Source organism: Myotis brandtii, unplaced genomic scaffold (genome assembly GCF_000412655.1).
Source record: "Myotis brandtii unplaced genomic scaffold, ASM41265v1 scaffold397, whole genome shotgun sequence".
Taxonomy (NCBI): Eukaryota; Metazoa; Chordata; class Mammalia; order Chiroptera; family Vespertilionidae; genus Myotis; species Myotis brandtii.
In genome coordinates, this window is record NW_005365229.1 from 3,980,860 (window position 1) to 4,002,031 (window position 21,172).

Sequence of the window (21,172 nt, forward strand, 5' to 3'; positions counted from 1 at the left end):
CTTGACCAGAATGGAATTTGAGGACCCTTCTTTCCCCAGGCCGACGCTCTATTCACTGAGCCAAACCAGCTAGGGCCAGGAAAGTTTTACATGGCTCTTACAAAGATTTTAAACTGGCAATTTTAAATCACCTGAAGAGCTCACACATGGATTGTGTGACAGAATAATGCTTAAGGGACCAAAATTGTTTTGAGGGGGAGCTAATGGAATGTGCCCTGATGGCCCTAGCAGATCATGTTAGCAGTAATGGATTTATGTCATCAGCTTCCATACTCTGTTTCTGCTCTTTACACTATAAGCTGGCCCAGTTTGAACCTGCTGGTTTGGTATGTTTTCTAAAGCTCTAGGGCAGCGGTTCTCAACCTGTGGGTCGCGACCCCTTTGGGGGTTGAACGACCCTTTCACAGGGGTCGCCTAAGACCATCGGAAAACACATATATAATTACATATTGTTTTTGTGATTAATCACTATGCTTTAATTATGTTCAATTTGTAACAATGAAAATACATCCTGCATATCAGATATTTACATTACGATTCATAACAGTAGCAAAATTACAGTTATGAAGTAGCAACAAAAATAATTTTATGGTTGGGGGTCACCACAACATGAGGAACTGTATTAAAGGGTCGCAGCATTAAGAAGGTTGAGAACCACTGCACTATAACCTCTGAGCCTCAGTTTCTTCGTCTGTAAAGTGGGAGGGGGTAGAGTAACAGTGTCTATCTGTGCCCAGTGCCTGAAACACCTGACTGATAGGAGGAGCTCAACAAATAGTCACCTGGAAGGTGACCTGGAGTGAATACAGACTTAGACCAAGATTTTCTTGAACATTGTAAACTTAATTCATTTTAATCTCTGCATGCCCCGTGACCCTAGCACAGGACCGGCACAGGACTGGTGCGGGAGAGCACTTGCTGGGAGAGTTGGAAGCAGCCATGGATGGGCAAGTGGGCACAAAGATGTGTGCACGGGTGGGTGGATGGACAGGCATGTAGCTGGATCAATGATGGATGGAGAAGTCGGACATCTGGGTGTATAAATGTGTGCTAAGTGGGGGGAGTGGAGGGATGGTGGGTGGGTGGGGTGAGGGTAGAAGAAATAAATACGGGACACGCCCTCATTGTGATCTGTCTGCTGGAGGGCTTCAAGATGGAGTGAACCCAGAAAGCACGTATCAGCAGGCCAAGGCCCACGTGAGGCAGCAGCTCTGCCTTTACGAGTGTGTTCTCCAGGCTAACCCACACGGGGATGGTGTGGCCAGGACACAGGTGACCTGCACCACTGTGTGCAGTAATGTGCTCTGTGAGTCAGCAGGCTCTGGTGATAATGGTGGGGTCCTGGGACCAGAAATGCCCAGATTTGGCAGACCACACTGGAGGCCTTTCTCTTACTTCCAAGCTGTGTGACAGGCATTTGCCCTCCCAGAGTCTCACTTGGTACATCTGTGAAATGTGCAAAGCAACACCCAGGCCAGATGAAGACCTGTGTCCCCTAATGTTAGGCAAAGTACAGAACCATGCATTGCAGGGTAAGGAAGTCAGTGACATTCTGATTCTTCCCATGAAAGCAGTTGTGATGTGGTTTTGATGGCATAATTTTTCCAGAAGACATTTCTCAGCACCATTTTGGTGCTCCCGATCTGTGGGTGCTATGAGCTCCTGCATGTCTGTCTATTGGGTGACCCAGCATCATCTATTTTTACCACAAGGAGCTGTCATGAGGGTCCAGTAAAAACTGTGAACATGCTAGATACGTAATGTGTTCAGTAAGTGTTGATTCAGTCTGAATTCAGATCTATTCCAGTGTCTGCATTTTTCCTTCAAGGAGAGCTGGAGGCCAGGGAAGGTAGAAGGTGGTGAAGAAGCATGGAGCGGTTTCCCTGGGTGGGGTCTGAGGAGATCCTAACCCCTTACTAATTCAGGAAGAAGTGAAATATGGCTGTCCTAGTTTTAATTAGCATTAAAGAGCAGTAGCCTTACAATTTACAGGTTGGGGAAGCAGCAGGGAATGAAATTTCATTTGCAGTGTGCGCCCTCTGTAAGCGTTCTCCCTGGGTAGTCAGCACAGTGGCTGCGGGAGGTAGCACTGGCACGAAGCAGCCGAGCTACTGACTGACTTGCCCGAGGCTGAAGAATGGAGAGCAGGGCTCCAGACCCTGCTCCCCTGAAACAGCGGGGGCTGCGCGAAATGTGTGCTCTCCCAGCCCCTTTGTGAAAACGGCTCCATGGAGTTGACTGTGACTCCAGAAAGGGTGTGTTCTTTTTTCTTGTCTGAATTTTTGGCCATAAACAAAAGCACTTTCATCAAGAAGCATGGACTGCATCTCCGCTGAGGCTCTGTTCTGGCCCAAAGGCTATGGGGAGTGGGCATTTGGATTAGACTTAATAGCATGGAAACCCTAGTTAATTTAACCCCAAACCTCACGGATTTGCTTATTTAACAACCATGTGCCATGTGCTGATACAAGTGGGAGAGTCCCAGTGTTCTCTGATGGGGAAGAGTGAGGGATGAAAGATTTCCTGGCAGGGAATTACAGGAAAGGGTCAGGTTTGCTGGATAGAGGGTAGGAGAGTGTTTGGAGGCTGAGAGAATGATCTGTGGAGGGGTCCATTGATGCGGGCAGAGAGGGATTTAGTTTGGAGACGGGCAAGTTACAGTCTAGGGAGGCTGGCATGCAGTGTGGTAGAGAGAGGCCAAGTCCATACTTTTCTCCTTTTACCTGACCAGCAGATGAGATAGTGGATCTGAGAGCTTTTTGAATCATGGCATTAATAATACTTGCTGACAGGTCAAGGATTAAGGTGCAGAGAAAAGTCTGGAAGGCCACTCAGACATGTATCATGGTGACGGGAGTAGTGATAACAAACAGGGCTCCTCCATATGCTATGCTGCCTGCTGTTCAGGCTACAGTGTCTGTCCAATGTGGACAGGTCAGGTTACATGTATGTTTACCTGATTCGCCTGGGAAGCACGAAGGCCACGCTGTGACCCATTTCCCCCAAGTGTAGCCCCAGTCAAACTGGCCAAAGGGAAGCTGTGCCTGGTGTTGGTGGTGGCCACGCCCTGTGGGCTTCCCCACCTCCAGCAGCCAGCTATTGATATCAGGACTCTTAGGGAGTCATGTTAGTACACTAGGCACAGTGCAGGATGTGGAGAGCCATGGGACAACCCCATTTCTCAGGCCCTCAGCTCACTCGGAGTAAAGGTGGATGTCCTTCAGTAGCTGAGGACCTGGCACATCACCCCAAGCCGCCCGCTAAGCCTCTCTCCCTCAGCTCCTCACATTCTCCTTGCATCCGCTCTACCCAGCCCCCGTGCTGAACTTAGCTTCTCTTTCTACAGCTTCACACAAGGCTTGCTCCTCACCTCTGTCCCATCTGCCTGAATGTTCCCTGCTCAGAGAAACCCTCCCTCCTTAAAACAGCAGGCCACAGCACTCCTTTTCCCCTGCTTTGTTCCTCCACAGCGAGCCTCCCTATCTGATGTGCTGTATGTTTGACCTATTGCTGTGTTTTACAGCCCCCTCCCCCGTGGAAGGTCCATTAAGGCAGCTGATGGTGTAGTCCAGAGGTGTAGGGACCATGGTCTGCCTGTGCTCCATCGCTCCAAGTGTGGGAAATACAGTTTGAATACAGAGTTGAATTCCCAACGGAATATTCAGTAGTTAGGTTCTAAAGTCAGTCGGTCTATCTCATAAAGTCCTTGAGTGGCCTGTGAGCGCAGAGGCACTGACATTTCCCCTGAGGAGACAGCGTGTGCACTCCTTGGTTCCGTTCCCCTTCTGAGCCCTGCCCTCTCTGAGATAAAATCGGGACTGGTCAGATCATCTCAGTGTTTTTTTCTCTCTTTGTTCTGGGTGCATGAAACCCATGTAAACTCACACGATGGAATAACACTGTGCAAAGAACTTGGTTGGGAGTGTACTAGTAAAATCCTGCTTAAGCATTTTTGAAAAACATTTGGTGAATGTGTGAAAAAAAAGAGACAAGACAGAGATAGGTGCAGCTGAAAGGGCATTGGGCGTGAGTCAGGGCATCTCTTGTAGCCACGGAGCAGCCATGGGGCGCTTGCCTTGCCCACTGTTATTTCAGCATGTACCTGGTCCTGCCTTGGAGGGTGCTTAGTAAGTGTTTAGAAGACTAAATGAATGTCAGCTGAGACATTGGACTTTGTGATTCCTAATGACGTTTCCAGCCTGAAAGGTGGTCGGATGTATGACTCATAGAGCAATATACACGTGGCTAAAAATAAGGCAGTCCCAAATATAACGTGAGCTCCCATTTTTCCAAGAGAAAATCCAAAATAGTTCTATCCCAACAGGCAGGGGTAGACTCTTCAGGTCAGATGTCCCTTTTAGAGTGATAAGAATTTAGTTCAGCTTCCATATATTATTTCTTGTAACATAATTTAAAATACTGATTAGATTTGTTCCCACTCTTCCCTCTCACCTTGTGGACTTCATGTCCTTATTACAGGCACCAGCCCATGTGATTGGCAGTGCAGGCCGACTGAGCACCCCTGGCTACCTGAGCGAATCCACTGGACTGTTCTACTTATCTTTGTTGTTGTTGTTTTCATCGGTCCTATCACTCAACTTCTTATTGTGTTCCCTTTAAAACAGTGGTTCTCAACCTTCCTAATGCCACGACCCTTTAATACAGTTCCTCATGTTGTGGTGGCCCCCAACCATAAAATTATTTTCATTGCTACTTCATAACTGTAATTTTGCTACTGTTATGAATCGTAATGTAAATATCTGATATGCAGGATGTATTTTCATTGTTACAAATTGAACATAATTAAAGCATAGTGATTAATCACAAAAACAATATGTAATTATATATGTGTTTTCCGATGGTCTTAGGCGACCCCCGTGAAAGGGTCGTTCGACCCCCAAAGGGGTCACGACCCACAGGTTGAGAACCGCTGGACTAATCACAAAAACAATATGTAACTATATATGTGTTTTCTGATGGTCTTCCTGTGAAAGGGTCGTTCGACCCCCAAAGGGGTCGCGATCCACAGGTTGAGAACCGCTGCTTTAAAAGGATGTTTATGGCAACATCCAACCATTGCAATTATGAGATCTCATGCCAGGAATAATTACTTATCTGCTACATGTCTACTAGTTTTTGGCCTTTTTTCTTTTGACCGATTCCATCCAGGCGACCTCTAGAAGCATGCCACACTGCCCCTAAAGTTACTACAACTAATATTCTTCACCCAGCAGTACTTTGTTTAAAAGAATTGAGATTAGCCCTAACTGGTTTGGCTCAGTGGATAGAGCATCAGCCCGCACACTGAAGGGTCCTGGGTTCGATTCCAGTCAAGGGCACATACCTCGGTTGCAGACTCGATCCCTGATCCCCAGCACTGGTTGGGATGTGTGCGGGAGGCAACCAATCAATGTGTCTCTCTCACATTGATGTTTCTCTCACTCTCTCTCTCTCCCCCTTCCTTCCACTCTCTCTCTAAAAAAAATTTTTTTTTAATCAATAGAAAAATATCCTCAGGTGAGAACAAAAATAATAATAATGAAGAATGTGAATATTAATTTTTTTAAATCAATAGAAAAATATCCTCAGATGAGAACAAAAATAATAATAATGAAGAATGTGAATATTTTAAAAAAAAAAGAATTGAGATTGCCCTGTAAAATTAGGAATTGAAATGACGCAGAAACAGGGCCCTCACTGAACTGAGAGGAATGAGGAGGCTGTAGTGTATATTCAGGTATATATGGGAGCTCTGAGCATGTGAAGGCGGAAAGACAAAGCTATTCTCTTGGAAATGTAGAGGTTTGCTCTCTCCTGTGGACTGGGGGACTTGGGCAAGGCCTGGCTGCAGGCTGAGCTCCTCCCCTGGGCCAGCCAGGCCAACAGGCATTTGTGTCTGAAATAAGACTCTTCCAACTGGGTGGCAGGGACTGTGTAGTAGCCACGTGGCTTGGCTGCACTAAAAGGCCTTGCACTTTTCCCTGGGTCAGGATGGTATGTCATGATCTCCGATAACTGATGAAAATAGAGTCAATCCAAAGACTGTTTGTTTTGTGTCAGCTTCCTGAAGGCAGAGGTAAGGATTTTTTCTTTTCAGGGCTCTGTTTTGATTGCCTAAGTAGTGTTGTTTAGACTCATTGCAATTCTAAAATTGGTCTGTCTTTTAGTTACCAAGTTCTGCCTGTCCAACAGGTGCAGATGACTTGTTTATTCACTGGTGGGTGCAGCTGTATCTGTTTTTCCATCCTTTACTCCTCATCCTCTCCTATCTGTACGTACTTCCTCCTTCTGTGCCAACAGTAGAACACAGAACCAAGCTCCTGAGTTCAGTCCTGCCAGAGAGGCAGCCCTGAGGGCGGGAGGAGGTGGCTGAATGACAAGTTGAAGGCCTGAATTGTACTCCTAGCACTGGCTCCAGCTAGTGGCAAGCCCTGTAACCTCATTAGTCTCAGGTTTATTGTGTCTCTTGGGTTTTTCTTACCTGCTCTTGTCTGCCAGGTGACCTGTTGGCTCTCCACTAGGGTCTCTGAGGCTAGAACTACCTTCGATGGCCTTTATGGTCCAACAACAGGTCTAGACCCTCAGTTTTACTGGAACACTGGGAGGTGACCTGGTACAGAGAACCAACTCATGCTACCAAAGTCATATGGAAGCAATGGAAAGACCACACACCATCTTACGAGAGGAAAATGAGCAAACAGCCAGTGCTCCTGGGAGCATTTCTTTTCCTGTGGGAAAAAACAGATTATAGTCAGAGTCACCCTTCTGGACTGAGGAGGAATACACATAAACTTAGCACAATTATAGTGACCATTTTGAGGAAGGAACGTCAAAGGAGCTGATCATACTAGAAACATTAGAAACGACACATAAATAAAAAGTTTCTGTATGTGTGTTTATATATAAAGAAATCATCTAAAATCCCACTCTCCAGAGAAAACCACTCTTAACATTTGGTGTGTAATATACAGTTAACCCTTGAACAATTCGGGGGATAGGGGTGTTAACCCCCCACCCCCCATGTGCAGTCTATAGGTTTCAAAATTCCTTTGTTGAATATCTTCGTACAGGTTAATTCTCAAGGTCCCTTTTTCCTTTGTTGTGACCTTCCCAGAATTCATAAGAAGCACCTGGCAATTTAATCTTGCCAAGCCTCAGACTGCTGGCTTTTCTGCTTAGAGAATAAATTAACTGCCCTTTTTTCCTTTCCCCTTTCCCCCTCCTTTCTTGCATTCTCTTGTTAGGGAGGCTTTTAACCATTTGCACTCAAGTGTCCTTGGTTTGGGGAAGATAATGGCTTGTTATTTACAAGTTGGCTGCAAATTGCCCACGTTGTTTGGCAATTGTTTTTAACTTTCCTGTCTCAGTTTCCCTATTCCTCTTGCCCTGGAGTTTTCCTAGCTTTCACTGTCCTGTAACTTATTCACTCAGTGCTGTATCAAAACCAGCTTTCAATAAGTAAAAACAGATCTATATTATTTTTTGCAGGGGTGAATACATTTATATTGTATGAGTAAACCAGATGGTTAACTTTTCCCTTTGGTTGAACATCAAAACAATGATACTTAAAAAAAATTTTTTTAAATATGTTTTTATTGATTTCAGAGGGAGAGAGAGATAGAAACAGTCAATGATGAGAGAATCACTGGAGATCACAACCCAGGCATGTGACCTGACTGGGAATCAAACCCTGACCTCCTGACTCATGAGTCAGTGCTCAACCACTGAGCCACACATGTGAATCTTTGCTCACAGGTTCATTTATCTCTAGGACAAATGCCTGGAAATGGAAGTGAGTAAGAAAGAATGTACAGGTAGCAAAACTGTCCTCTAGACCAGTCGTACTAACCTGCACTGCTGAGGCCCAGGTGCTGTTGGAGCTCTCTCATGGGAGTCTGAGTGGTTTGCCAAGGCTTTGACAGGAATTTAGCGTGATGTGAATTGTATAATAGTATTGTCATCATCATCTTAGTTCCTAGAAATCTTACTGCTTTTTAGTTTAGAACCATTCTTTGAGACCTACATATCTTTTGATTTTGCTTCTGATTAAGAGCAACCTATATAATCTCTTTTGGTTCTTTTTCTCTTGTGTACTAACTTTCTCATGCTCTACATGTGTCTCCACAAATATAAGTAATGCAAACAATGATTTGTATCTATTGAACACTGTGACAGGCTCTGAGCTACGTGCTCTTCATACACGACCTCATTTGTGCCGCAGCACAATTCTGTGGGTCAAGGGCTGCTGCTGCCATTTCACAGGTGAGAAAACAGATTCTAGAAAGTTAGAGAGCCTGTTGGCTGGTGTGAGACTTAGTTCTAGTGGGGAGGATTCTGCCCTTCTAGCTTAGCCTGTGACATCAGGGCACAAGCCTTCCTGTGGACATTTGGGGCTTGGGCTGATACACAGCTCTGAGTTGTAATACTGATCAGGGAGGAAAGTGCAGGGCTGGGTGGGAGGAGACAGATGGGAAAACAAGATCTGCTTTCTGGTCCTTTTTGTGTCCTGTTTTGAAATATTTAAAATTCCCAAGGCATCAGATACACCCGTGTTCAAGTGTAAAAATAAATGGTTCACAGGCACATGTGATGCTGTCTGAGAGGGATTGGCGCTCTCATCCTGCTTCCATCAAAAAGGGTGATGGAAAATGGGCTGCATTCAGGATTTCCCAATTCTGCCAGTGCTAGAACTTGGCAGCCCAAGGGCCTGCTGAGCTAGCTGGCAACCTCTGAGGGTGGAGGTGGTGTGAGCTAGAGAAAGCCAAGTGATTGTGTTAGAGGCACTTCTCACTGACACCAGAGAGGTGATACCAGACAGCCCCCTGAGTCAGTGGGAGAGGGCTGTCCCCAACCTCCATCCTTGTCTTCTCGTATAAACTTTGCGCTATGAAACGCCGATCTATTAAAGCATGCACCTTTATTGAAAAGGCAAAGCAAGCAACCTGTACATCTAGCGTATGAAGTGCAGATGGGCTCTCAGCTAATCTGGAGTGAGTTGGGTGAGGATCTGAGGCCTTATATACCCTCCTGTCTATAGATTTCAAAAATCCTTTGTTGAATATTTTGGTACAGGTTAATTCTCAAGGTCTCTTTTTAGTTTGTTGTGGCCCTCCAGAATTCATGAGAAACACCTGGCAACTTTATCTTGCCAAGCTTCAAGACTGCTGGCTTTTCTGCTTAGGGAGTAAAACTGCCTTTTTTTCCTTTCCCCTTTCCCCCACCTTCCTCCATCTCTTGTCAGGGAGGCTTTTAACCATTTGCTCTCAAGTATCCTTGACTGAGGAAGGTAAGGGTTTATTATTTACAAGCTGGTTACAAATTACCCACACTGTTGGGCCTTGTTTTAACTTCCTCCTGCCTTAGAATCCTGTACCAATTGGGAGTCTATAATGGGAGCTTTTCAGTTATGGACCACCTGCTTATATATACCACTCTGCTGTTTCCCTTCCCCTCCTTTGCCTCTGGTTCCATTAACTCCACCTCCTCCTGGCTTGCTTGGAGAGATGTTCCCTGACTCCTGCATTGGGTCTGATTTTCTGTACTTCCACAGTCCCCTAGACTTTTCTGTACACCATTGGTGACACTTTGTAATTAGGTTTTTGGGTTTTGGTGTGATTATAACACCTGTCTCCCCAACTTGATTGTAAGCTTCTGGAAGACAGGGACAACACCTCTCACTCTCCCCGCCTCTTCCTCAACCTGCACCCTGCCGAAACCAGGGTTCAGGATCTGAAGGAGGGGCCGACGCACAAATGAAAATGCTATACAAGAAATACGAATTTAGAAGGCATTGGGGGCCAGGAGGTGTCTCTTTCCTGAAGAGACACTGACCTCTGGCTGGTCTGCTTTTTATTTACTTGAATACACATTTGCCCTTTAGCAATGCATACAGGCATATCAAAGGTAAAGTTTGGTAAACAGTAAAAGGATTATCAGGTTAGGGAATTGCCTTGAGCCACCACTATCTCAACACTCGGTGGTGCTTAGCGTCAACCCTGCTAACGCCCAAGTTCCATCGGCCTTCACGTTCCTTGGTGCACTGACAGTATTGGCAAGTGGTGGCTTCCCGCAGCACCCTGCACAAACTCAGTGCTACAAACTGATACCATGAACAAACTGTTGGTTATGCCCAGAGGAAGCACCATCCCCCTTCCAAGGGCCTCTGTTAAATGGCCACCACACAAACTGTTCTTAAGCACAGACTGGGGGATTTGAAGGAACAGGAGGGTATGTGGCATTGCCCAGGGAGTCAGCAGTCATTCCTGGCAAATAAGTGCCCCATTTGTTTTTGTTGTTATTTTGGCTGGTGATTCAGGCTGTGAAAGAATTCACAACTAAAAGAAGGGAGGAAGTTTATTTTACTTACCCAATGAGGAATGAGCCAATGCATTGCAAATCATTACAAAGGCAAGAAATAAACAGCAGCCTGCTCTTGTAAAGCCTTGCTGCTGTTGCTAGGTGACAAGGAAGAGAGGGGGATTTGGGGGCTGAAATTGAGTAGACATCAAAGTGGTTGTAGTTTGTTAGTTCTTTAGGAGACAGTCGGACAGGGGCAGATGTCCTAGGGAGGTGTCTTATCAGTATTTTTCCAGACCTGTAAAACATGCTTAGAGTAAAAGTTATGAAGAGTTCAAAAGAGGCATGTTTGAAGAGGAAGGGGGGAAGGGAACTTTTACTAATTATCCTTGAGTTGTTAAAAAAAGAACAACAAAAAAAAAAGAACAGGGAGGAGGGGGATGCAAGAATGTAGCCCTGAGAGTAACTTGTCTTGCAGTTTGAGCAGAGTGGCTGTTTGAATCAGAGGCGCTAACAGTCTTGGGGTTTAATTACCAGGTGCTTCTCATAAATTGTGAAAGGCCACAGCAAAGAAAAAGAAAGGCTTTTTTTCCATCTTAACACCATGTAAGGACATCTCACACTACATGGTCTTTCATGGCTTATCACATCCATGTCTCAGTTCTCATGCAGCCTCCAAGGTGGGCAGGTGGAGTGTGGATGATGAAGTCATGTGTGGGCCAGGCCTCCTGGGAAGGGATGAGTCTGCATGTTTGGCAGAGACAGAGTATGCTCCTCTTAGCCCATCCTCTGGGTGGCCCTAGAGACCCAGGGGACCTAGCAGAGTGTTTGGTTTCCCTCTCAGGCCTCTGCTCCTCTCAGAGCAGTAGGTGCCTCCTTTGTTCAGCAGATGGGAGCTGCCTTTCAGTTTTCCCAGCAAAGCCCAAAGCTCTGTTCCTGGCTAGATGCCTAGAACCTGCCTCCTGGGGACAGAGAAGTCCCTCTGAGGCCAGCTGGCATCCTGGTGTTATGGGTGCAGGGAGGGTGAGCCCCTCGGGAGAGGCAGGAGCAGGCCAGTCCAGCCTGAGAAATGCAGCCCGGCAGCTCCTGCCACCAGCATCTCAGGTGGGTGCCCAGGATCTGTGGGCAGAGTACTTTTCCCAGGGCATCACTGACCATGGAGCTCCAAGGCAGTGAAAGGAGTGATGCTAGTGTTTTAGGCCCTGTAGGAGGATTGCTAGTGTTTCTTCCTTTCCAATACTTGTCTCAGGAGCCCCACAGAGCACGTGGCCTCCACTTGGCTGTGCTGCAGATGAACTCTGCTGGGCTAGCTGAGCAGACTGGGTTTGATTACAAGTCCCCCAGGATCTTGTGGGGAGTGCACACCAGGATCCCCGTTTTGTGGGAACAGAAGCTGCCCTGGCAGAGGCTCCAGTGCCTGTTTTGTTTTCCTTCCTGTTGGAAGTCATTCACTATGAATGATGACGATAGCAGGTGCTGTTTATTCCGTGTTCTTGTGTGCTAGGCCCTGAGCTGCTCTGGGCATTTTGCATACACTGTTGTAAACCTTTCTCCAATCCTGAGAAGTAAACATGAGTGCCCCATTTATAAATTAGAAACTGAGGCTTAGTGATGTCACACAGCTAGAAAGTGGTGGAGCTGGGTCTGAACTAATCTGCTGCTTCCTTTAAAGCCTTGCACATTGCAGCAAGCATCCCTGGGGTGGGGCCTTGGTGCCACAGCAGCAGGCTCAGGAACTCACCAGGACAGTGAGTTCCTCTGCCTCACATTCTGTGAGGTTCCCCTAGCACAGTGCAGGCCCTTTAAAGGTGAGGAGCAGTTTCCTGGAGGCTTCCTGAGACCTTTCTATTTTTATAAACATTGAGATGTTATTCTGTTGCCCTTTATTACATTGGCGTTACATTGGTGTGCAAAGTGGGGGAGTGAAATAACAGCTAGGCTGAGCTCCACCCAAGGCAGTGGCATCAAACCCTTCCAGTCATTGTTGTAATTGTGTTCACCACACACGCGCATGCATACACATGCCAGTTTGATTTAAGAAAAAGCAGTAAAAATCTAGCGTTATTAAATCTTGACCCTCGAGTACACAACTTTTTAATATTCTGTGTGATGAAGTGTGAGGTGCACAGAAAGCACACGTGAAGTATGCTGCCTGCCTCTAGGGAAAGCACAGGTGCAGTTTGAGTTGTGAGCTGATGAACTAGCTGTTTCCTTGTGCTCCATATTTAAGAGAACAACTGACACACATACTATGGTTATTTAGACTTAAGGATTTAGCAGACATTTTCTTGAAAATGAACACAGTGAGCCTGCTACTTCAAGGAAAACAACTCACCTTTGTTTTGTAGATGTTGCCAAATGACAGATTTGTTATTCTATTTCAGTGATGGCGAACCTATGAACTCATTTTTTTGGTTGATTTTTCTTTGTTAAATGGCATTTAAATATATAAAATAAATATCAAAAATATACATCTTTGTTTTACTATGGTTGCAAATATCAAAAAATTTCTATATGTGACATGGCACCAGAGTTAAGTTAGGGTTTTTCAAAATGCTGACACTCCGAGCTCAAAAGGTTCGCCATCACTGTTCTATTTGTTGCCAATGATACAATTTGACCTTTCAAACAAGATTAGTTAGAATTTTGGAAAACTTGTATCTACCACTGTGAACTGAGAGCTTCCTGCTAGGCTCTGCTGAGGAGATTGGTGGGGGATGCTAACAATGTGAGTTTTTTGAAGGGGATATTACATAATGAAATGTGTCAACATTGCTAAATCAACATGATCAGGGCTCATACTTGTGAACTAATATTTTCCAATGACCCATGCATGCTGTTACAAAATCATGCATGTGTAAAATATCCATTACAATGGAAGGTAGACCAATTAATTTTAATCATTGTTGAGAATTCAGGTTCCTTATTACAACCTTTAAGAAACTTGTCAAAATTGAGTATGGTGCCGAAACCGGTTTGGCTCAGTGGATAGAGCGTCGGCCTGCGGACTGAGGGGTCCCGGGTTCGATTCCGGTCAAGGGCATGTACCTGGGTTGCGGGCGCATCCCCAGTGGGAGATGTGCAGGAGGCAGCTGATCGATGTTTCTCTCTCATCGATGTTTCTAACTCTCTATCTCTCTCCCTTCCTCTCTGTAAAAAATCAATAAAATTACAGTTTCAATCTTATTTATTACTCTTGTGGAATGCTAGGTTTAATGTTACAGTATCGTTGTCAAAGCTACTGAAATGTGACAAATGTCCAAGTGTAAAAGCTGCAGAACAATATAAGTAATGATTTTTAACAGAACGGTTATTTTACAGCTGAGGTCTGATGGTTTTTTAACTGATGCCTATGTGTATAACCAGCCACAAACCTTGGGGATGTTTATTACCTGTACATGTATATACAAATATGTCCCATACATATATATATATGCACATAGGCATGTATTAATTTATGTGTGAAATTTATAAAATTATATACATACACATAAATGCACATCTATATACATATATCCACCCTCACCAGTGAGATCACTTTTCTAACACTAGTTAATCAACTTCAGGCCAGTTATTATTGCTGCCCAGTATAACTACATGATTTTAGTACCAATACCAAGCACCTTTTCAGATGCATAAGCCAGACATTTAAAGGTTTTACAAAAATGTAAAACAAGGCCAATCTTCTCATTAAATTTGTTTCAGAAAGTAGTTATTTATATTGTTATGGGTTCAATCAGCAAGATAGACCACCGACTCAAAATTTAAATTTTAAGAGCCTTTATTAAGCTGGCCAGCTGACTACAGCCGCGTCCCTCCCGTAGGAGCATCGCCGCTTGCAGTGCAGACCAAGAGTACAGCAGAGCCTTTTATCTGCAACATTACAAAGTATTTCTAAAAAAAAGAAAAAACAAACTGCAAAGCAGTTCATTAGCCGTTTCTGATACTGGCAGGGGAAAAGTTCACATAAAGTTTACAAGTACAAACGGGGGGAAGCAAGGTCACACCTGGCTGGGTTTAATCATAACACATTGCTTTTCTAGCGAGATAATTAGCAATTTTTCTCTCCCATGGTCCCTGCCCCTCAGTCCACTCAGTAATTCTTCTCTGCCAGGCCCCTGCCCCTAGCACAATATTGACATGTAATGAGTTTATTATTTTTAATGAATTAATAAGTACTTTTAAAAATTACTCATTTTTTATTTCTAACATGGTAAATACTGATAAATATAACCCACAAAACAAATTCTTTTTGGAGTCATCAATAATTGAGTGTAACCGGGCTCCTGAGACCGAAAGTTTTCAAAAGCTCTGGTCGCCCGTCCTCAGTCCTCACTCAGTCCTCCAGGAGAACCCACTCATGTGTAGATGGGTCTCAGTTTCAAACTGCCCCTCCCCACCTTCTCAGGCTGGGCCTTCCTCACGAAGGGGGTGTTGGTGTGCTTCCGTTACAGGTCCTGTCTGGGGTGAAAGAGATGGGCGGGGGGACTGGCAGGATTGGAACCCCATGGCAGTGTGCAGGACAGTTTACACTATAGAATCAAGTCTGCAGCAGTGGCTGTAGCCAGTGAGGAGCATATCCTGCTGGCAAGGGCCCAGGTCCCCCCAGCTCCCACCGGGCCTGCCTGGGCTCCCAGCCTTAGGCTGCCATTTGGCCTGGCTTTGGCCCTGGATCCATGACAGCGTTCTCTGCAGTGAGTGATGAATAGTTGGGAGCAGAGCAGAATGCCAGAAGTGTTTCCCAGGGCCCAGAGGTCTTATACTTTGAACTCCTCTCGGGGAAATGGGGAGACCCAGAGGAGAGAGCAGCTGAAATTGGGCACCAGGAGGTGGAGACCCTGCCCCTTTTCCTTGTGTCACCAGGAATCAAAGCTGCCCCTCACTGACCTATCCTACAATTGTGTTCTTTTCAAAGTTTTGTTTTCAATTATGCAAAAAAAAAAAAAACCATAATGAAGGAAAGCCTTGCCTTTCTGTCAAGCTTTAATTACAGAGGCGAAGATTCGCCATCTCTTTCATTTATATCGAGCATGCACAAAGAGAACTAGTGTGGGTTTTGGGTTTTTTTGTTCATTTGTTTTTGAGATATAATTCATACCATACAGTTCACCCTTTCAAAGTTTGCACACAGATCAGTGGTTTTAATGTCATAGGTTTTTAATGTCACTGTCAATTCATCACCTCAGGGGACATGTTTTCACCTTAAATGATTCTTCTCCCCTGCACAGCAAGTGTGCCAGGTACTGGGCAGGTGTCATCATCACTGCTCTCACGCAGCCAGCCAGAAGGCAGGGGTTCTAGTCCCAGGTCCCCAGGAAGACTGGGGCTCAGGGAGGGTCCATGATTCACACAATTCAAGGCCAGGGCTGTCTGACTCTAGAGCTCCATACTCTTTCCACGCTCTCCCTGTTTGCCCATTAACTGGTGGACTGACAAATCCTTGCTGCTCTGTGAATGGGAGGGAGGTATCTTGGGTTCTTGCCATCCTGGCCCCACATTGGAAGGCTGCATCCTTTCCTGGGAGCTGTCACATTTCGCAGTGGCTGCTGTGAGTATTGTGTTGGATATAGACAGGGCCTGGGGTTGGGGTTGAGGTGGTGGGTAATAAAGCAGTTTTACTTAGTTTCATGACCACGAACCCTAAAACCCACAGCAGGAGTGTCAGAACATCATTTGCATCCTCACCCCTGGGAAAATCCTCACTAGGTCCATCCCAGCTCAGCTGGAAGAAACTCGAGAGCTCCTCTGTGTATATGAGGCCTGATTAGTCTCTGTGACAGATGCTGATGGTGGAGCTATATGAGGGCTCCAGAGAGGGAGGGGCTGACGCGGGGCTTCCAATATTGGGGTGCAAGCAGAAGTTTCCACTCTGGAACAGATCAGCACTGAGCAAGCCCTAGGCTCTGCAGTGGCTGCTGGGCTGAGGAGGGAAGGTGGGGAGGGTGTGGCTTTGCAGAAAGTGCCTGGCCTTGTGCCTGGCCAACTGCCCTGCCCCACCCCCATGCCCAGAGGCCTATGCCCTTGGGCAGGTGAGATGAGATTGCAGTAGGGAGTGGGCAGGTAGTGGGTCTACAGACAGACATGGAAGCAGCCTTCATCTCATTTTAGGGTGACTGGAATAATTCCCTCCTACATAAAAGCACAGTGGGTGCTAGGCTGTGTTTGGTTGTGGGTGCAGGGAACAGATTGGGCCTCAAGTGGTCCCCATACCATCCCCCAGTGGACCAAGGGGCACATGCAAGGCCACCCTCTCCTCCCTCCCTTATAAGGGTCCCAGAGACCACTCATGGCTCCCTCTCCTGGACACAAGATCCCCTTATCCCTTGAGGCTCGCCTAAGTCTGTCCCCAGCTCTCCTGGGACTTCACCCTGTGGCCCTCTTCATCCTAAGTTATCTTGCTGATCCCCTCAAGAATGAAGGCCTATGATGTGAATTATAGTGAACAGCATGGGGAAGTTGCAGGCTCACAGTGTATACTCTAGAGCAGTGGTTCTCAACCTGTGTGTCGTGACCCCTTCGGGGATCGAATGACCCTTACACAGGGGTCGCCTGAGACCATCGGAAAACACATATATAATTACATATTGTTTTTGTGATTAATCACTATGCTTTAATTATGTTCAATTTGTAACAATGAAAATACATCCTGCATATCAGATATTTACATTACGATTCATAACAGTAGTAAAATTACAGTTATGAAGTAGCAACGAAAATAATTTTATGGTTGGGGGTCACCACAACATGAGGAACTGTATTAAAGGGTCGCGGCATTAGGAAGGTTGAGAACCACTGCTCTAGAGTCTTGAGCCTTCTAACTCATCCCATGCTGCCTCCTACCCTAGACTATTTCTTCCAGGCAGAACCTCAACCTGAAAATGCAGTCAAGGGGACATTGATCTTCTTTGTCAGTTAGATCCTAAAAGCCCCCAGAAACCCAGCCTCTGCCCTACACACATTTCTGGAGTGGCTCTGCTTCCGAGGGCCAGTGGCTTCTAAAGTAGGAGCCATCGGGGTTGGGGCAGCAGCACATCACTTTTTTCTAGTGCTAACAGATATTTTCCAGCATCCCCAGAACTGCCTGCAAACAGGTGAATGGGAATTGAAGGCTCAGAGGAGTCCCTTGAAAACATCTAAACTTTTGACTTACAAGGCTCTGTGACCCTGGTCTTGTAACTGAGTTGGGTTGACTTTCTCTAAAATGAAGATGCCAAAGAGCCACCTGCAGGCTGGTCTGAGGACTGAGTTTATGCTTGCGCCCAGGGAATGTTGACCTGATTCTGACGGTGGAGTGAGGATTGCCCTCTAGGTCCTTCCTCGGTGATGTCTCTTGGACTTGTGCAATCCCACAAAGTTTGAAAGAGAAGTGTGTTCCTGGAACACACTACCCTCTCAGCCTGTATCGGGTGTGATGGTTGCTACATGCCGGTGGGCCTTGGACAGGTGTGCCACTGCTGTTACACAAGGACTTCATTTAAAACTTGTCTCTCATTTAAAGCTTCGGCTCACTGAGAACACCTCTGCCCCGATGCTCATGGGTGAGTCAGGAAGAGCTAGGTGCTCATGAAACCTGAGGCAGGGTGGAGTCTGAGCCCGTGTCCCATCTCTGTGCCCTCACACCTGTGTGCCGCTTGGGGTCTGCACTGCATTGGCTGGTCAGCTGCTGAGCAGTCAGCTGGGTCTCCAGCTCTGTTCTGATGGAGTTTATTTTATTATTTAATCCTCACCAAGGATATTTTTTCCATTGATTTTTTTAGAGAGAGGAGAGGGGAGGGAGGAGAGGGGAGAGAGAGAAACATCGATGTGAGAGAACATCGATTGGGGCCAGGGATGGGAGCCTGTAACCGAGGTACATGCCCTTGACTGGGAATCAAACCCACTCTAACCACTGAGGAAACCAGCCAGGGCTATTGTATTATTATTTTGACTGGGTAATACCTTTGCATCCACAAAATCCAGAGGATGCAAAGGGGTATACTGTGTAAAGTCCTTTGGGCCTCCAGAAGAGTTTCGGTTCTGTTTAATGATAAACTTGTGAAGGTTTTCAGACAATTCCTTATTTCTACACAATTCATAGCTACGAGACTTAAATGGGAGGCTGAGAGACCTCTCTAGGGTTTCCGGTGCTGCAGGTTGACTTCATTGACCTCCCAGGACCAGGCCTTGCTCTCCTCTGCTGGGAGCTGCAAACCCGCAGATTGGAGCCTCTCATAGCCCATACTCGGGCACCTTTCCAACAGCGAAGTTGCAGGGGCTAAGATCTCAATGCCACGTTTGTATTTGTAGCATAAATTTGTGTAGTGTGCATTTTTAAAAAATATGTTTTTATTGATTTTAGAGAGGAAGGGAGAGGGATAGAGAGATAGAAGTATTGATGAGAGAGACATCGGTCAGCTGCCTCCTGCACCCCCACACTGGGGATTGAGCCTGCAGCCGAGGCATGTGCTCTGACAGAATCAACCAGAGACCTCTTGGATTATGGGTTGACACTCAACCACTGAGCCACACCGGCAGAACTAATTTTTGTAGTATGCATTTATTGAAAAACTGTTTGGCTTTCAGAAGTGACCTTTTAAAAATATTTCATTCCTGTAGTTTTTATTGCACCTTAGACAATGGAGGTTTGTGGAAATGCACATTTGGCTTTTTAATGGGAGGCAGGTGGTGGGGAACTGGGGTTTGAATTCTGGAAATCTTCACGAGCCATTTTTCAGAAATCGCTCCTTTATATCAAAGGGCCCACCCCTGTCTCTGCCGCAGTTCAGGAAGGTAGCTAGAGGATGAGTGTGGATGTGAAGGGGAGGGGAGAAGACAGAGGAGCAGTAGGGCCCAGTTCCCCAAGGAGAGGGGCGGGAGAAGGGGTTCTGGTGCCTGTGGTCAGTGCCTGGAGTGGGAGCGTCCCTGTGCATGTTCCGAGTGTGTATGGCCTGTAGCAGCACCTGCTGTAGGTACAGAGGACAGCTCAGGGTTGGGGGACACCTTCGCCCTGTGTGTACCATCATTACGATGGTAGAATTCTTGTGCTCTGGGAGACAACAGAATTCGATCTAGTGATTTTGATGAAAGAGCAGGCCATGCCTGCATCCTCAGAGGGGATACCTAGTGTGTGTGCGCATGTGCATGCGTTTCCTGGTCATGGAGGGACTTGTTGGATCCAGGCTACGTCCTCTCTGCTAAAACCAAAAGGTGCTCCGGTGACTCAGCTGGTGCAGTGCAGTACTTCCTGGCCTGCTCAGAGCATCCCAGGGCTTGGCTAGTCCTCCAGTGAGCTGGGGCTGCGTGGTGGACAGTGGTGGCACCCCAGAGGAATCCCAGATGGACAGAGAATGGGAGTTTGTGGCAGGTGCTGGCCCACATTCCAACAGACGTGGTGTATTACAGTTTCCCACAGATACCAGTCAAACCTCGTAAAGCTCCTTTTTCTCCCATTAGGACAGTGATGGCGAACCTTTTGAGCTCGGCGTGTCAGCATTTTGAAAAACCCTAACTTAACTCTGGTGCCATGTCACATATAGAAATTTTTTGATATTTGCAACCATAGTAAAACAAAGATTTATATTTTTGATATTTATTTTATATATTTAAATGCCATTTAACAAAGAAAAATCAACCAAAAAAAATGAGTTCGTGTGTCACCTCTGACACGCGTGTCATAGGTTCGCCATCACTGCATTAGGAGGATGCCTGATGAGCTGGCAGTGGCTCTTGCCTGGAAGGGGGGACCTTTTGTGATGTTCTCTAGAGGCCTGCTGCTCCCTGTTCTTAAATCTTAATCCTGTGCTGTTGGAATTCACCTGCATTCACCTGCTACTGGGTAGGAGAGTCACTCCGGGTCTTAGACTCATTCTGGCCCTAATATACTAGTAAATGTGCTATGTGACGCAGACAGGTCCTGTTTTCTCTGGGCCTCCATGTCTCCGGAGGATAATTACTAGTATAACTAGCAACTCACAAGAGCAGGCTTATACTTTAAATACTTGGGAAGATGTTCTGCCTCATGGTGGTCAAAGAAATAAAAGTAATCAAATGTCATCTTTAAAAAAATATCTTTATTGTTGAGAGTATTACAGATGTTCCCTCTTTCTCCCCCCACATTGTCCCCCTCCACCCAGTTCCCACCCGGTCCCAGACCTCCACCACCCTATTGTCGTTGTCCATAGGTAATGCATATGTTATTTGGTTAATCTCTTCCCACCCACCCACTTCCCTCTGAGATTCATCCATCTGTTCCATGTTTCCATGCCTCTGGTTCTATTTTATTCATCAGTTTATTTTGTTCATTAGATTCCTTGTTTGTTTATTTTGGTTTTTAGGTTCAATTGTTGATATGTATATATTGCCATTTTATTATTCATATTTTTTATCTCTCCTCCCCTTCCTCTTCCCCTCCCCCTCTCCCTCCTCCTCCCCCCTCTCCCTTCTCCTTCTCCTCCTCCTTCTCCCACTGAAAGGTCACAGGTTTGATTCCAGTGAAGGGCACATACCTGGGTTGCAGCTCGATCTCCAGTCGGGGGTTTGCAGGAGGCAGCCAATCAATGATTCTCCATCATCATTGATGTTTCTATCTCTCTCCCTCTCCCTTCCTCTCTGAAATCAATAACTATATATTAAAGAGAGAGATAGAGAGAGAAAGCGCGAGGGAGGGAGAGAGAGAAAGAATGCCCTTGTACTAATCATGTAATACTGGTGATGAACTCCTTTAGCTTTTTCTTGTCAGTGAAGCTCTTTAATTGACCTTCAATTCTAAATGATAGCTTTGCTGGGTAGAATAATCTTGGTTATAGATCCTTGCTATTCATCACTTCGAATATTTCTTGCCACACCCTTCTGGTCTGCAAAGTTTCTCTTGAGATATCAGCTGACAGTCGTATGGGTA

At 46.0% G+C, this 21,172-nt stretch overlaps 1 protein-coding gene across 4 annotated transcripts in view; it reads left to right on the forward strand.

The window, feature by feature from the left end:
• Positions 1-21,172, forward strand: part of CDIP1 (cell death-inducing p53 target 1) — a 31,353-nt gene that overhangs the window by 2,216 nt on the left and 7,965 nt on the right. The window contains exon 1 of one of the 4 annotated variants that reach the window (XM_005872946.2): positions 5,958-6,076. The exons of the other annotated variants lie outside the window; for them this stretch is intronic. The gene's annotated coding sequence lies outside the window, so the exon portion shown is untranslated. Of the gene's footprint in view, positions 1-5,957; positions 6,077-21,172 lie in introns of those variants that run through there. 4 annotated transcript variants of the gene reach the window in all.